Source organism: Lissotriton vulgaris, chromosome 9, assembly GCF_964263255.1.
Source record: "Lissotriton vulgaris chromosome 9, aLisVul1.2, whole genome shotgun sequence".
NCBI lineage: Eukaryota > Metazoa > Chordata > Amphibia > Caudata > Salamandridae > Lissotriton > Lissotriton vulgaris.
Genome location: NC_141697.1, coordinates 434,296,192 through 434,313,824, shown reverse-complemented (window position 1 = coordinate 434,313,824; position 17,633 = coordinate 434,296,192). Strand labels below are relative to the sequence as shown.

Here is a 17,633-nt window from a genome sequence, read left to right as displayed (position 1 = left end):
TGGAGGTACACTCCTAATCTATGCACGCTCAGCATAGATGTGATAACGAGCCATCCATTCGATGGAACAAAGTCAGCATCGGAATGCTCATTGCACTGTAATAGAGAAACTGTATACAATATGTTGACTGTCATGTGTATGGCAACTATGCTTGCATTGGAACACCCATTCCTTGTCGATGTGCCTGCTCATTTTCTCAAACACTTGAATGTGGGTGTGTAATAACACAAACTGTTGTAAATAAGCAAAGGAGAAGAATAAATGTGGGGTGGGTCACAGTCTAAGAAGGGCCTATTGATCTCCGGTTCAGATCTCTTGTTCCTTTTACGGAGATCAACTATTTATTGAAGGGCATGCAAATGGCCTCACCACTGATGTATATTGGACACACTCTGTCCGAACTGCAGTTGGTAATACTCATAAGTGCTCTTACCTGTACGTCCCTTTTGATAAATGAACCAAGGCTCGAGTCTGGGTACCACGCGGGTGGACGGCGTCCCCCCACTTATTTTACCAGGGGGGACGCTGTCTCCCCTGCTAAACAGCTCGACTTCACTCTTTGGCCTCTCTGTGATGAGGAGCTCGGCTCCTTTCGTGATGTCACTTCCTGTTGTGACGTCACTTCAGTGACAGCGTCCCCCCTCTTTTTTTTTTACGACCTGTGCCCTGCAATGAACTGCTCACTCCTAAGCGCTATGTACCAGACGCTCAAGTCCTGTAATGTTGCGCCAATGTATTTTATGGAAAATATGATAACAGCTGTGCAAAATGTATACGATTGTAACAAAAAAATTCAATAAACCGATTTAAAAAAATCTAAGTAAATTGCAAACAGCTTACAGTCAGTTTGCCCAGCAGAGAACACAGCAAGTACATTGTTTGTCCCAGGAAGTATTGTGACAACAGTAGAATGGGCAGTACTATTCCCTGTGAGAACCTGGAGCTCACGCCTGCAAACTTAAAAACTAAACAGGCCCTGGCAAAGCCAATAGGTCTCGCCTTTGTGACATAGGCTTTGCCTGTAGGTTTTAGTCAGACTGCACAGCATCCCCAAAGTTGTAAAGTGTGGCTAAAGAGTAATTTAAAAACATTAAAAAGCCACCTGTGTCATTTTGTAGGCATGCACGCTCCTACAAAATGATATGGATGATTTATTTTTCCTTTTTAGTTACCAGCCTAAGATGAATTGGCACCTAAATGGGGGGAAAAAAGAGCAAAAACACACATATATATTTTTTTTTAGTAATCCTGGGAGGAGGGAAATGAAGCAACACGGGGTATGGTGGGACGAAGGCAAAAGCAACATGGGGAGGGAGGTACGGGGAAGCAACCCTGGAGTTGGGGGAAAGCAACAGAAGGGCACGGGTGCAGGAAGGAACAATTGGAAGAGAGAAGAAGACCGTAGGTGATGAAAAGCAAGACAGAGGGCACACGGAGGCAGTGGAGAGAAGCATGTGGGTGAGCACAACAGGGGTGTGGAGAGAAGCACTCATGCACCCGAGAGCAACACAAGTGTAAGGGGAAAGAAGTACACCTGGGGAACAGCTCTTTTAAAAAAAATACAGGACCTCTCATGGAGTGCTAAATAGAAAATAAATATTATAGTGCTTGAAAATGAAGCAGTGGAAGCCGAGACGCTAGCCAATCAAAAAGATGCTAAATAAGCAATGTTCTATAGGAGGGGCAAACAAAACTGACAAGCTGGGTCAAGAATAAGTCGGCAAATGAGAGTGGAAGGAAAGTCAACCAGTGGTAAGCAATGGGCAGGCCCAAGCTTCAGACGTTTAGTTCACTATATCTAATGATGGTTTCGTAGAAGATGGCTAACTGTGCAAAAACAATTCTTTATCTGTATCACCAAAGAGGGTTTTTGTTTTTTTAACTATATGAACATCTGGTCAGTGGCATTCTGTACCCCTTCAATAATAAAATTATCACACCCTTAAATGATCAAAATCCAAACTGCCCCTTCAAAAACTGTATGAGGCTAGAATGGAATTGTATGGTGTTTTGTCTCACAATCGGCATCAGAACGGCGAGCACTGGCACAACCAGACTGATTTAATTGTCTATATGGTCTTGGAATACAGCAAATATTTTTGCATACTTCATTTTTAAGTATAAACTTATTTTAGTCGTTTCCAGATTATGATTTGCCCAATTTATACTATGTTACATGTGACTAGGTTAAGGCCAATTATATTTTGCATGTATTAAAAGGTTTTAAATTCCCTGCTGCACAAGCACAGCGCACCCTATACAAGTATGTTCCTATACTGTACTATTCCAATATAACATACAGGAAGAAGGTGACATGTCTAGAGACATATTAGTAAACTAGCAAGCGTATATCAACTACTAATGTTGAGTTGCGTCTCAGGCTTTCGATCAGTTGCAAGGCTTAAGAACAGGCTAATTTACAGACGTTGTGTGATCAGAAGTATGTTTAAATCTGAAACATTACCAGACTCTCTATATGTGCATAGCGGCATAAATAGTTCTGCTGCTAAATACAACCCCCATTTATACTTTCTTTGGAATGGTTATTCAAGGTTTTGGTATTCAGCCCAGTTCCTGTGACGTGATCTTCAAGTGCCACCTCTCATGGGCCTTGTATTACCAACATGAGGCTCCGTGACTAGATCCCTGCAGCTTCCAACCTACCCATTTGCTACGGTATCTGTCAGCTGGTATGGCAAGCAGAGGCCTCCAACCACACTTGAATTACCATGGCTTCTTGTTAGCCCATTTCCTCTTTCCTACAGCGGATATAAAGTTACAGGCTTAAAAAAAGGAAGTGATTGTACTCGCCGATGGCTGTGGGCTTCTTATCCTTTGGTTGTCTTAGACTGCTCACAGAAGATTGGGAGGTCTCCTAATTTATGGCTGTGAGCAATGACAACTATAATGGCAGTCTTTAGCCCTCTAGGACAACAAACCCCTCCACAACCTCTTTCCGGTGTAGAAAGGGAAAAATGGTTTCATGTCAAGTTAGCCTCTGCTCTCTGCCATTTTGTCTGTGAACATCCATTTTGTGTTTTTGCGGGGGGCTTTGTGAGGTCAGGGAGTTACGTGTTTGCCAAAAGCTGGTTGTGCTGATGAAGCTAGCGTGCAAGGATAAAGGCTCGCCCCTGATGAGCTGCCCCAAGCACACAGATGTCCCGATCTACAAACCCACCAACGCCTGTAATGTTTCCTATCTATCTTTGAGAGTTCTGTGGGTGGGGGCTTATCAGAAGGTAACAGTTTGCATTTGGGAATGACAGAGGGGTTTTAGTGAGTGTCATGCTGCACCAAAACAATATAAAAGATGTGTTTGAAACCATGCTCAAGTAGTTCCCTCTCAGACACAGTGTCTGTGAGACGGCGCCCGCTCATGAGTGTAATAAACTTTCATTTCGCTTCCACTCCAGTGTTGATCCTCATTTGTGAACCCGCAGACACAGGGTGTCCCTGCACCAGTGAGACAGATACAAATCTCACTTCTACAATTGGTGCCGCAACGTAGGGCCCCATTGAAGACCGTGGCTGGACCAGAAGGAGGTCATTTTAACGAGACAGAAACACAGAGGGGTGGCCCGCAAAAGCAGACTTGTTCCCGTGGCCGAGGTAATTTTCAGCTAATCGACCTGACCTTCGTGGCAGCTGTGGGTCTCATCTATGGCTCTTCAGTTGGCATTTGATGGTGATCTATTGCTATAAGGATTGGCAGGTGGCAGTTGAAGAGTTTCAATCCGGTAGGATTGAAATGGTTGTCTTTTTGGTTTTGTCTAGATAAAACATTTGGAAATGTTTTAGGCAGGTAATGTGAGAAATATTTCTAATTTTTAAGTTTTGGTACAAGAGTCTCTTAGCAATATTGTTAAGAAGAGATTGGTAAACATGCCTGTTTTTAGCACACTTTGTGCATTTCGTTGTTGTTGAGACAAGAATAAAATATTGGAAGAAAGACAGCCAGCACCTAAAGAGTGTAGGCCAAATTATTAAATGTACATTAAATACGGTATTTCTTCCATACGGTTTAACACATTGTGGAATGAATATACAAAGGCAGATACCAATTTACAGTGGCCACTTAACGGTACCTTTGACCTAAATAGATTACAATTTGTAGAAGAACAGCTCTTTAAGAGAAAGAGTAGACAGAGTATGTTTGACGCTTTAGGATTATGGAGAAAAATTAAACAGAAGCAGGTTAAGGAGGAAAAAGATAAGAAGAAATCTGAAGAACAGACTATTTTACAGAAATTAAGAGTTGAAATTAAAAGAACAAGAAGAGAGTATAGAAAGGGAAGAGAAACGATTTAAACTTCAAATGCAAAAAGGTATATGTGGCAAGAGATGGGAAGGTTAATCAGGGCTTAGATCAGGACGATTCAGAACTTGAAGAATTACTTTGTCGACCATCCCCGCCTCCTTATGCACCGAATTCTAATGGGAATAATGCAGCCCCAACTGCACCTTTCCTGCCACCTCAAGTACCACAAATGTATCTCTATTACCTACTACTTCTGCCGCGACCCCCGTACTTGATAGAAAGGTTACTACCCCCATATTTACCCTTAATACTCATAGACAATGTCATCAATTCGCCCTTACAGAAAATGACAAATCAATTTTAATAACTCAGGCCCATGATTGGGTTCGAGATGACTATATATGTTTGGATGAGGTACTCACATCCTTGACACAACAGCCACAAATGACTCCGCAATATATTGTAGGGGAAATGGCCAATGCTATAATAGAAGACTGGAGGACTAATATTAATGAGGAGGCCCCTAGAGTTTTAAGTAGAATATGGAAGAGATCGAATGAAAGTATGTTGACTGCTGTTTCCTTAAAACAAGAGGTAGAGGATATTTTTGCTCATAAAAGGAAGCGTAAGATCGGGCTTGAAGGCAGCTAGTGTTGGTACAGCAACAATACACTGCAATACTGATGGATGAGGCATGCCAGGCGTTGTTTGCAACGTATAGTAGGGTCTATCAATGGGGGGGAAAAGTCAAGCAAGATGCTCCACCGCCTGTGCCAGGGCACCCTGCACGCCCAGCCGCTGCCCCGGGTCTTAGACCTGGTGGGAGCACCTATTCTTGAACCCCCTGCAATTGCAGAGAGCTTTGCGACATATTATGAGGACCTATAAGTGCCCAAAGAATGTCTCGCGGCAGAGGCTATTATAAAGTTTATTGATGATCTTCCTCCTAGGACCGTCTCGGATGAAAAGGGGGAGCAACTTGATAGGCCCTTGTCGGACGAGGAGTTGGGTACGGCCCTTGGGGAGCTGAGTCCCGGGAAGGCTCCGAATGGCTTCCCCAGCGAGTTTTTTTTAAACGGTTTTTGTGCAGCTGGCCCCACATCTTCAACCGGTGGTGGAGGAAGCGCGGGAGAGCGGCTTGCTTCCCCCGGACTGGAGACACGCGGAAGTAGTAATGTTCCTCAAGCCAGGCAGACTTCCGGAGAAGCATACGTCATACCGCCCTATTTCTCTTCTCAATGTGGAAGCCAAAGTTTTGGCCAAGGCTTTGGCCAACTCTCTTAAGCCACATATTACAGAATTAGTTCACCCGGATCAGGCCGGGTTCATGCCTCAGAGAATACAGTGTTAAATAGAAGTATAATACGCGGACTCACTGCCATGACTGATCACCAATGGTTGGAATAAGAGAGGCAGGGGGAGCTATCATTGGGGTGAAAAGCATTAATTGAAAATGGGGAGAGGTAGAGAGTATGATCATGGAGGGTGCTGTGTAGGTTAAGACAAAATCGCTTCATAAAGAGATGTTATTTGTGGGTTAAAGTTAATATGAGATTGAGTGAGACAACTTGATGATGCAGTATAATGTATTCTGATGGACTGTTATTTTTATTGTTCATTTACAGTGACCCCCGAAGAAGGACACTTCATGCCCGAAATGTATTGGGTTGTATTTAATAAAGCACTGCCTTTTACGATACTTCGCATCAGTCATTACTTCGCATCAGTCATGTTCTTTCAAGAGGCACAGACTGAACATTAGAAACGTGGGAAAAAGGTGCACAACGAAAAGTGGGGACAACAAACTAAGTGAGTTAAATCAAAAAGATAAGGACAAGAATGAATGAAACGAGTCAAAGTGGTTTAAAAGGAAACAATCTTTGCTAATGTGGCACATTTCGCTGTGCGTTGGGTCTGGGTCGAAGAAAAGTCCCATTTTCATATTGTTAACTTTTTCAGTGTCTTTTGGGCAGGACACTGTTGTGAGAAGTTGGCCCGATATGCAGTGTTCACTATTCTAGTGACCACTATGTATCGTTCCAAACGACCCTTATGGTGATTGGTTGTAAGCTACGTTCCCTCTAGGGCGCGCGCGCGCGCGCACATGCCCTGATATCCCCGCGCACTGCCTCGCGTGGAGCGCGCACATAGGACGTCGCAGGAGAGAGTCGCACCGCTCGCTTCTTTATAGCGCCGCTCGCTTCTTTATAGCGCGACTCTCTCCCGCGACGTCCTGTGTGCGTGCTGAGGATTGCAGGTAAGGAGGCGGGGTGGGACTTGTAGCCTTAAGATTACTATACTAACAAAAATGTAAACAGACATATCAGTGCTGTTCTCTAACCTGTCAACCCACACATTCCCCAATCTCCCCGTACAGGGACGGCTTCAGCCGGTGTGTATTTTGGAGTTTGGCCAGCTGTGCTCGCCGACCTTGGTTTCACAGAGCAGAGCAGCAGTGCGGATAACTTTTATTTATGCGGCCGAAGCTTCACAATGCGCTGCAGATTTATTCAACATAGCATTTAGCATTTTTAAACACTCGCCTTTTCAATTAATTTCGCAGCTGAGTGCTTTTCAATTTAGGCTATTTTTCCAGACGCGCGCAATCTTTTAATTGAGGGCGAGGTTCCCCACAATCACAGTAAAGGTGCTGGTAATCATTTTATTAATGTAAAGTGGCAGTCCGATTATTTTTATACTAGACCCTCTATAAAGTCGGAAGTGGAGGGAACGGCCAGCTCGCGTACTTGATGTGGAGTGAGTCCCGCACTGTGACATGTTCAGTGCAGTGTTTACGAGCAAAAGCCAGAGTCATCATACGCAATAGTTATCAGCACTGTGAAAGCATATCCACCGTTTCTATGTTCCAAAAGTACACCCTTGGTGTCTTCTTCATGGAAATATTTCAGAAGAGACTAATTGCATTGTGCTGGCTCGTGATGCATCCATTCCATTTAAACAAAAGCAGTAGCAGCAATACAGGCGCTGAGGATTACAGGTAAGGAGGGGGCGGGGGGGCTGGTGGGGTTGTGGCAATGTGTGAGCGCGGGGCAGACTGTGGCTTTTGTTTTAGTATTGTTGTTAATCTAAGCCCCTTCACGGGCTCCGATTAACATCAATACTTAAAGGCCACAGTCTGCCCTGCGCTTTACTAACAAAAGAGTAGCCACTTTCCAAACACAGCGTGTGCTAAAGTACGCGCTGTGTTTGGAAACTGTCTACGCTTTTGTTAGTAAAGCGCGGGGCAGACTCTGGCCTTTTGTTTTAGTATGGATGTTAATCAGAGCCTGTGAAGGGGCTCCGATTAACAACAATACTAAAACAAAAGGCCACAGCAGCTGGGGAAACGAGCAGAACATCAGGCGGAAAGGCACAAAAAAACGAGTGGGACAGAGACAGAGAGCATAAAGGCACAAACATTAGTTGGACAGAGAGAGGGCATAAAGGCACAAAAAACGAGTGGGACAGAGACAGAGGGCATAAAGGCACAAACATTAGTTGGACAGAGAGAGGGCATAAAGGCACAAAAAACGAGTGGGACAGAGACAGAGGGCATAAAGGCACAAACAACGAGTGGGACAGAGGGCAGACGGGCACAAAAAACGAGTTGAACAGAAGGCAAAAGGGGCACAAAAACGAGTGGCACAGAGGGCAGACGGGCACAAAAAACTAATGGCACAGAGGCAACATACAGAAATATAGGGGCAGCTAAGAACAAAAGGCAGAATGGGCAGAGAGGCACAGGGGCAGCGAGGGGAACTGAAGGGAAAACTCGGCAGAGACACGGGCAGCGAGGAGTACAGAAGGAAAGACCGGGCAGAGAGAGCACGGGGACAGCGAGCAGAACAGAGGGAAGAAAAAGGGGCACGGTCCACGTCCAGGCAGCGGGGAAGACGGACAACAGCAGTCAGAGACACAATGAAAATACAGGCAATACAATAAATTTGCAAACTGCCCTTAAGACCCTTATTGTTGCACTGTATGTGTGAAAATGCACTATCTTTTCACTTTTTAAAGTATACGTTTTGAGTGCCATTTGGCGCCGCAAACATGCGCGGTTTAGTTCCTGGCGCACATAGCCATGGTTGCAGCGCACAGAGACCCTCCACTGCCGCACACAGAGGAAAAAAATTAGAGGGAACATTGGTTGTAAGTCAACCTTGGACCAGCTATCCTAGTAGCGTGGATACGAGCAGTCTTCGGGCTAAACTCTAGAGGGCGTGTTAAGCCAGCTGTTATACCATCACATACCCCTTGAACACCAAGTGAAAGGACACCACACAAGTGTTATGAAAATAAACAGTATATTTATTAGAATCACAACAGCCCTGTACTCTTTATGAGGACAGGGTACTAAGCACAGAACAAAACTCTTAGGAAAATACTTCAAGTGCACAATCAATACAATTGCCCGAGGGCACGAAAAGTTTAGTGGTCTCGGGCGGACCCGATAAGGCAAGTCGGAAGCGAGGGACTCAGGACCCTTAAGTAAGGAGGCTATGCGGGCACCAAAATGCCGGAGTTACCTAGCCACAAGGATTGCGGCTGCACAAGTCTTCCAGGCGTCGGGGGTCTTCGCTGACGGACCAGGAGCCGGAAGGAAGGAGTCCAGTGAAGAATAGTTCGTAGAGATCCAAGCCTGGATCAGAGATCGATGATACCTGAAAGCAGAGGGGACCAAGTTCGTACTGCTAGCCAGTAGTCAGAGGGTACCAGGAAGGCACCGGATGGCCGTCACCTCGGCTAGGTGAGTGGGCGACGCTAGGCTCTGCAGTCTCACGGACCAGGAGGCGTTGTCGGCGACCAGGATGGAGGTGCGAGCTGTCCCACGAAGGTTGATGCTGTCGGCGTCGCTGGGCCCAGGATTGGGGCAACAAGCCTTGGCAGATTTCAGGGCCACGTGGTGGGCCTAAAATGGCGTCTTAAGTGGACCAGGAGGGTCCGGGGTGCTCCTCTCGGAAAAGGGAGCAAGGGCCGGTCTGGAGCAACCAGACCAGCAGCGTTGGTTGTCGGATGTCGTCAAGGAGATCACAAGCCAGCGGCTAGTGATCGGACAACGTGTTGAGCGGCGAGCAGAAGGGCCCCACGCAGATCGTGGAGATGCTGGGAGGCTGCACTTCGGTGCTGGAGCTGCTCAGGATCGGGGCTTCTCGGACCCCAGAGCACTCACCAGAGGATTCCTTCGGTGGTCGTGCTGGATTAAGAAAGCGGGCAGGTTTTGATGATGACCGGTCCCTCGAGGTCTCGTCGCACCCACAGATCTCAGCTGAGCTGACGATGTGGGTAGAGGTCAGAGGTGCCAGGGAAGCCGGTTCTCGTCGAGCTGGGTCGTCGGATTCCTGAGGAAGGACTTGCAGCAAAACGCAGAGTTCTTAGATGGTGCCTGCGGATGCAGGGTGACTACTCCTTAGCCACAAGGGAGAAATCTTGAGAAGAGTCTCGAATGTCCTTTCGTAGAAAGTAGTTCTTGATTCAAAGATGATCTAATTTGGAAGGGTCCCCGCTCCGGCCTTTATCCTAAAGAAAGGGGTCGGTACATGACTAGGTCCTGCCCTAGGGGTGGGACCAGGAAGGGGGGTAGTTACACCCCTCTCCCCCTGCTGGACTTTCCCCAGGTCAGGGGCTGCGCGCCCCTGGAACTGGTTCTAGCCGGCAGATGCGTAGTGAGCACCGGGGTTCCACTCCGCAGTCACCTTCTTGCAAAGCCCTACCTACCCAGAATACACAAACCCTGTCTGGGACGGTGCGAACACCGCCCCTGACAGGAAACCCTTTGTCCAAGCTCTCCTCGCTGGAAGGACTCCCAGCAGCAGGAGGTCAGACTCGTGTCTGTGGTGGCAGCGTCCATTTTGTGGAGCTGAGGCTTCAGTTAACATTAACCGGGGTTCACAGTTACGTACATGTCGTGTCCCTCTAGAAGGGCGGAATGCTAACCTCGTCGCCAGAATTGGTGAGGGGGCAGCATCCCGATTCGTATGACACCTTACTCGACATGTCTTGATAACGCGATACCGAAGTTACCGATATGATACGTGTAATCATGGAACAGCCATTGGGTCTTGGTTCCCCCAGCTGCAACCGGGCTCGGCTCGTGCCAGAGCCCAATTCACACGGTTCCATGCACTCTGCGTTCAGGATTGTCAAGGCCTGCCATAGGAGTGACTGATAGGATCTCGGGTGTCCATTTTAAGGTTAGGTATAGGGATACTATACCTACAGCAACGGGCGAGTACGCCACGTTGCCCCAGCTGTCGTGCAGCCAGTTGTGTCAGATTTAGATGGCCAGCCAGGGGTGGCACAATACATGCTTCAGCCCCTGGTAGGCCCTGGGTACACCGATGCCCTGAGTGACAGGGTCTGACAGGGTGGCCCAGTTCCAATTGGGTAATGCCCCTAGGGTACACACAGCAATTTAGCGAGAGAACAGCTAGGCTGTGGGTCTGATTGGCAGGCCCACTGCCCGAGAAAGTCGTAAACCAGTGAAACAAAAGCAAAAAGTCCGGGTGATCATAGGATTGCAGACCCTACTCTCCTACAACTGTGACCAAGCTGCACGCATATTGGAGTACGTTCAGACAAACTAAAGTTGAGTAAGTGTAAACAAGTGTGCATTCCACAACCCCCTGTATGTTTACATCAGAGGGCGATCCGCCATAATATTAGAAGTGTGCATGTTGCAATATCGGCCTGTGGGTAGCTTGGGGAGCCGCCAGAACTGCTGCTGGCGGACATTGATAGGGCTTTTGATTCTCACAGCTGGGTATACCCGTTTGCTCTGCTGCGGCGGCTTAATCTCAGCCCGCGTTTTCTGGCTTATCTGCAGCTGTTGTATACTGACCTTACAGCGTTGGTGCGGGTAGGTGGGGCAATTTCTCACTCCTTTCTGATCCAGCGGGGCACGCGTCAGGGCTGCCCCCCTTCTCCCCCTACCTGTTCGCGCTCGCCATGGAGCCACTGGCGGCTTGGGTGCGCATTGAAGCCCAGCTTCGGGGATTTAGATGGGCACCGGGTCTCACAGATAAGATAGCGCTCTACGCGGGCGATGTCCTGTTCTTCCTCACTGATTTGGATAGGTTGGGGCCGCAGTTGTTGCGTATCCTTCAGATTTTCGGTGAGACCTCTGGGCTATACATGAACCCGTGTAAATCCACGCTGTGGGGGGGTGGACTGAGGGTGGGGGAATGGGCCTCAGCCCTTCAACTGGCGTCGGGGGGGGGGGGGGGAGTGAAGTATTTAGGGGTCTTTCTGTCTGATACACCGGTCATGTCCAGTGACTGTAATTTGGTCCCGGTGTGGGAGCAAACTTGGAAGATCTTAAGGTATGGTCTCGCATGCCTCTGACGATCTATGGTAGGTCGGCCATTTTCAAGATGGTAGCGATTCCCCGTCTCCCCTATCAATTGCAAAATCACCCCTACCAGATTTCTCCCCGCTGGTTCCACCAAGATAAACTCGGCGTTGGGAGGGTTCCTGTGGGAGTGGGGTTCCGTCAGGGTGGCCCTATGCATCTGTTTCTTATCCACGTATACTGGTGGGCTTGCCACTTCTGATGTCCTCTCCTATTACCAGGCGGCCCATTTGCTAGTTCTCAACGAGTGGTGGTACGGGGATAGGGGGGACCCAGCCTATGCGGTTGAGCGGCTGCTGATGGGTAACAAATCTTTGCACACACTGCTATATTCCAGCACTGCTTCAGAAGCTTCTTACCTCGGTCACGCAGGTGGTGTTTCATGTCTGGAGGTGGGCTCAGAGCAGAATGGGGTGATGGAATGTCCTCACCCGGGAGACTCCTCTCTGGAGGAACAGGTGTTTGCCCCAACTGGCAGCTTTACAGGGCTTTCAGGGTTGGGACTCTACAGGAATCTCGGCCCTTAGGAGATGTGATGACAGACCTGACGCTTAAATCTTTCCAAGATCTTCGAGACGAATATGGGATGCCGCGATCCAAGTTTTTTTTTTAGATATTTGCAGTTTCGACATGCGCTGGCGCCTAGCCTAGAGGGCATGGAGTCTCTCCCCGACTTCAGCCCAATCGAAGCGAAGGTCTATATGGGGGAACTACCTGAACGTAAGATCTCTCACATTTACCAGACGCTGGTCCTTCATTGTTCCATACATTTATGGAGGCTTAAGACGACATGGGAAGGGGATGTGGGCGAACTGGAGGAAGAGGACTGGGCGGAGGCACTGGCAAGCCCGCGGGGGCGACAATAGCTACACACCTGCGACTGGTACAGTTCAAATACTTGCATTGAGTGTATTTCACCACAGTGCGCTTGTGAGGGCAGGAATGATTGGTTCCCCTGAGTGTCTCTGCTGTGGGACAGAGGAGGGCCCTTTTCTGCACACAGTCTGGAGTTGCCTTGCGTTACATCGATTTTGGCGGGGGTGTTCTCCTGCCTCTCGGAGGTGCTGGGATGGGAGTTTCCATACACGCTGCGCCTAGCCCTGCTGCATGTAATGGAGGGGATTGGGGGCAATAAATACAAGTGGCACCTTTTGTTGTTAGGTCTCACGCTGGCGAAGAGGGACATTGCCAGGGCTTGGAAGGCACCCCGGGCTCCGTCATTGGCTGCATGGAGGAATGGAATGGACTTTTGCATGGGGCTCGAACAGCCGGTCTTTATTGCCAGCGGGTGCCCCTGTAAACATTTTAAGATATGGAAAAGATAGGCAGACTACCGGGGGCTGGACCTAGATCCGCCGCCAGAGAGGGACACTCGCTTGCCAGACTGATTTGTGCGTGGAGGTTGGGCTTTGCAGGGTGGCTGATGGGCTCAGTGTATTGTTCCAGAGATGTAATTCTTTTTCTTTGTGGCATGGACAAAATCCGCGGGTGGGAGGAAGGGTTTGTTACGTTATAAAAGTCAACAACATATTTGTTGTATAATTGATGTGTGCAGCAGTCTCCGGGTTGCGGAGCTATGCAGTATATGTGAATCGTGACGAATAAAATTGGTTTAAAAAAAGGAAGCTTAAGAGACTTATGTCAGCTGCAATGAAAGCCTTCCCTATGCTGGAAGCAGCTCCTGTATTTCAGCCAGCCGCGGGGGATGGTCAGGGTGCTAAAATGTAGCCTGGTTTCAGTTCCAATGGATCTATTCCCCTTGTAAACGATCAGACGTTTTTAACATTTAAAGCTTCTTTGCCTGATCTTCGAAAGAATCCTAGTGCATTTTATGAAGAAATGAGTGCTGCACTGACTTCTTGTGTCATGACCCTGGCAGACATTGACATGTTTTTCGGACTCACATTGCCCCCTGACCTCTGGGATATGGTGGGTAGACAGGACAATGCAGATTTTAGAGGTACCTGGGCACAGCTAGAAGCAGCTGATATTAATAGAAGAAGCCAGGGGAGAAACCACCACAGATTAGATTAGATTTACCATATCACATAATTACCTATATGAAGACAGTAGTGCCCACAAAGAAAATATAATGGGCGAAATTAGCAGCTTGAAAAACAGAGGAAAGATGAGCCAGTCCCTGATTTCTTTACCAGGTTTGAGACGACTTTCACGTTTATAGTGGGCAAGACACAGCTTTTGACACAGGCAAACACCTAGTTGTAGATTAATTTGTAGCCAACTTGTTACCTGATATTTTGCAAAAACTACGAGTGGCTGAGAGTACATGGGCAACTTCCATCCCACCTACAATTCTGGATATGGCCCAATATTATGAGAATCAAATTAATGACGAACGAGACAAGAAAGAAGGTAAAACAAGGACTTAAAAATGAAAATATTGTTTCAGCAGGCCTATGGATTACAGAGAGGTGGGGGGGGGGGGGGGGGGGCGGGTTGAGGGATTTTCAAGGTTGACCCCCCACCCCCGAGAAGGTTTATGCAAGATCCCCTGATGTCTGACCCATTAGAGCCAAACCAATGTGTGTACTGTAAAAAAGAAGGACATTGGCAATCTGACTGCCCAGTACACCGCCATAAAGTTAGAGGAATGGGAAGGGGAATGACAAGGGCTCCCCTACGATGACCTTTTGTTAGTGACAGACGGAATCACTTTGATAATACTTCCCCAAAAAAATTATTATGCAGATTACTTTAACGCATCAGACGCCACAGGCATGTATTTCAACTAGGACAGCGTAGGACAAGACGAGGGATCCATTGCTATACCGGTAGATCAGACAGTCCAATATGTTACTGCTGAAATATTGGGGAACCTGCAGCAATTTCTGGTACATACTGGGGCTACACGAAGTGCAATTTCCCAAAACTGATCCCTGGGACTCCCTCGTCTGGCTATAACAAACTGTAGCCATTAGAGATAATGGGGTATCCCAGTAACCCTCAGAACCTGGGTATTAAAGTTGAACAAAAACACTTGGTTCTGTCAGATGTGAGTCAATTTCTTTGCTATATTCGGGAATATAATTATTCTTTATATATTTCACTCAGTCAGCATTTACGGTATGATATGTAAGGACACACACAACAATTCTCATTTTGAAAAGTTCTTCTTATTATAGAAATCTTACATGTATCACTCAATTTGTAAAAATTGGCGGTCAGGGACAGAAATGACATAAAATCACATACAGGGTGAAATATTTATTGACTAATACCGACAGGTGATGACCGTGCTATACAAGAATAAGTGAAGATGACATTTAGAATTATGGAAAAACATAGATTTTCATCAGTCCATTTTAATGAAGAATTAGTCACAACAATCATATTTTCTTTTTTCTTGTGTTGTGACTTATGATGGACGGATTGACAAAAGTAGCGTCGACGTTTCGACCCTAGATGTTAGTGCAGAATTATTTGCATCTGGCGCGGGTCTTCATCAGGACAATAAGAAAACGACAGCCTGAGAACGTGAATAGCTAGAAGTATCTTCAATAGCCGTTGGAGGATTCGGTGTCAGCCGACACCCTTTTGAAGATATCCTAACACAGAAGATTCTTGAGCAATTAATGCAGGTTTTCTTCACCAGCCGGTGTAGAAATTTGAGGTATGTGCCGCCGTAGCGATCACTTTGGAAAGCTGTAGTGGGACGTCTGAATTAGTCTCAGCCTGGCTGTCACAAGTGTTATTTCAAGTTAACCGCAGAGAGGTGGAGGTGAATACTACTTCCAGAAATGATACACGCAGGGGGTTGACGGCATAGACTATGAAGGACGCTTTTGGTCTGAAAGAATGTTAGCTGCTTGGATTTCGTTATACTTCTCCCTACCACCCTCTTTGCACCTGTGAGATTATGGGAGCAGCAGTGTATTTCAATACAGACAATTCTTCTGTGATCAGCTTAATTTAAATATAAGAATGTAGTTACTCTTCAAATATGTATATTTATTGGTCCATGACATTAGCATTTGAAAAATATTTCCTCAGCCTTTATTATATCTGATGACTGTTTTCTTTAACAAATTAGTTTACAAATAAAGCACTCCACTTGGTTCCAGTTGCTTAGAACCAAATGTAAGGTTCTCTGCACTGTTTAGAAGGAATGCTGGGCAAAGGACTGAATGCCTGCTGAAAAAGAAAAGAAAAAAACTCAGCATCTGCTCATATAATTAACTAACGATCCTTTAGAGGCAAAAACACAGAGAAAGATTCTGGGTGTACATGACCCCAAACTTTGTCATGCTCAAACCCTACTTTGAGATCTGAACTCAATCAAAACAAGCATTTGCAATGCAATAGGTCTCGCATTTACGAGAGTTTGCACTATTGGAATTGTAAATGACAACGCCTTTTATTTATGGCTTGTTTTTAAAGCCAAAATAAAAAGGCATTGTCATTTACAACGCCAATAGCTTAAACTCTCGCAAATGTGAGACCTATTGCATTCTAAATGCATTTGGCGCCCGTGCTACAAAGATAAGCGTTAGGAGAGAGTGTGCAGTGGCAAGGCTATCAATAGTGCGGCAGGTGCAGTGGCGCCAAGTCCCAATCTAAGCGGCGCACTGCATCACCATTACGGCTGTTTTTATGGGGGTTTTTTTGCTACTCAACCTGGGAGCAATCAGCCTATTTTATCTTGGCTGCATTTAGGCCTGCAAGACCCTTATTATTCACATAAGGTGCACGAAGTCTCAGAAAGTGCTACGAAACCATACAATTGGCAAGAAGCGCGCTTCACTAAAAGCCGTGACATCACAACTCACTCCGACAGACTCCGTCGCCTTTAAATCGTCCCACACAGCCAGCATTTTCTTATGTAGACACACAAACATGAAAGGCTCCACCCACAAACCATCCACGGTAGTTCACAGTGCCCCTGCGTGACCTGAAAGGACTTCAAAGCCCTGTCCCTGGCAGGCCGACCTGTGCCCGCATAGTGCGCCTTCACGGGTTGCTGGCATCGCCATTGCAATAGGCGCTGCACATGCCGGCTGCATTCACAGGGTGCACCCGATTCGCGACATTCTATTGAGATACATTGGAGCTGACCTTTCATTTCATGGCACGTTAGTTCAGTCTATTTTCACTTCATCAGGGCAGCTCATTTTTATTGGGCCAAGTCCCATTTTTGAGCAATTCTGAGAGGCAAAACCCTGAGGTCAAAGATGATTGGCAGAGTGCGGTGGAGTGCGGTAACCAGCGGACACTAATAGGGACAGGGCCGATTTTAGCGGTGGAGTGCGGTAACCAGCGGACACTAATAGGGACAGGGCCGATTTTAGCGGTGGAGTGCGGTAACCAGCGGACACTAATAGGGACAGGGCCGATTTTAACATTCCTGCAGCCCAGTTTGTTAACAACTTTCACAGAACATTTTACTACTAAATGACCATTCAGATGCAATATTTTTTCATAGAACTGTGCTGCGAGCGTTTTCCCCATACTTTTTGCAGCGGTAGACTCAACATAAAACAAGCACGAATCATGTGGTGTCCAGTTAACCAATAGGGTGTATGGTCTCGAGGGTGGAGTGAAACCGTTTTTTAGTAAACTGCGCTTGGTCGGTCCAGCTGCAATCAGAGACGTCAGGAGAGTACGAGAAAGCGGAGTTTCGGTGTCTGCGAACCTTCGAGCACGGCCAGCAATGACCCGTGAGTACATAGAATGGGGGTCTTGCTGAGATTGGAGTTTGGGGTCTGGTATACGTGCACGGCTAAATTTCTTAGCTATTGTACAACAAGTGCGGGGCTCCCATGAGTGAGGGAAGCCCCGTGCATGTGCCAGGTGATACAGCGGAAATACCAGGGGAGTCACGACAAAAGAGCCAGGTGAGTGGGTGGGGGGTGGCTGTGTGCGTGCATGTGTGTGCGTGTGTGTGCGCGTGTGTGTATGCAGTGTGTGCCTGCGTGTGTGAGTGTGTGTGAATGCGTGAGTGGCTGTGTGTGTGCGCACGAGATTGCGAGAGACTGACTTGCGGTGAATGTTGAAAAGGAGATGTACACG

The 17,633-nt window shown here is 47.1% G+C and overlaps 1 protein-coding gene across 2 annotated transcripts in view; it reads right to left on the bottom strand.

The window, feature by feature from the left end:
• Positions 1–17,633, bottom strand: part of ZFYVE21 (zinc finger FYVE-type containing 21) — a 293,833-nt gene that overhangs the window by 258,156 nt on the left and 18,044 nt on the right. The window lies entirely within an intron of this gene.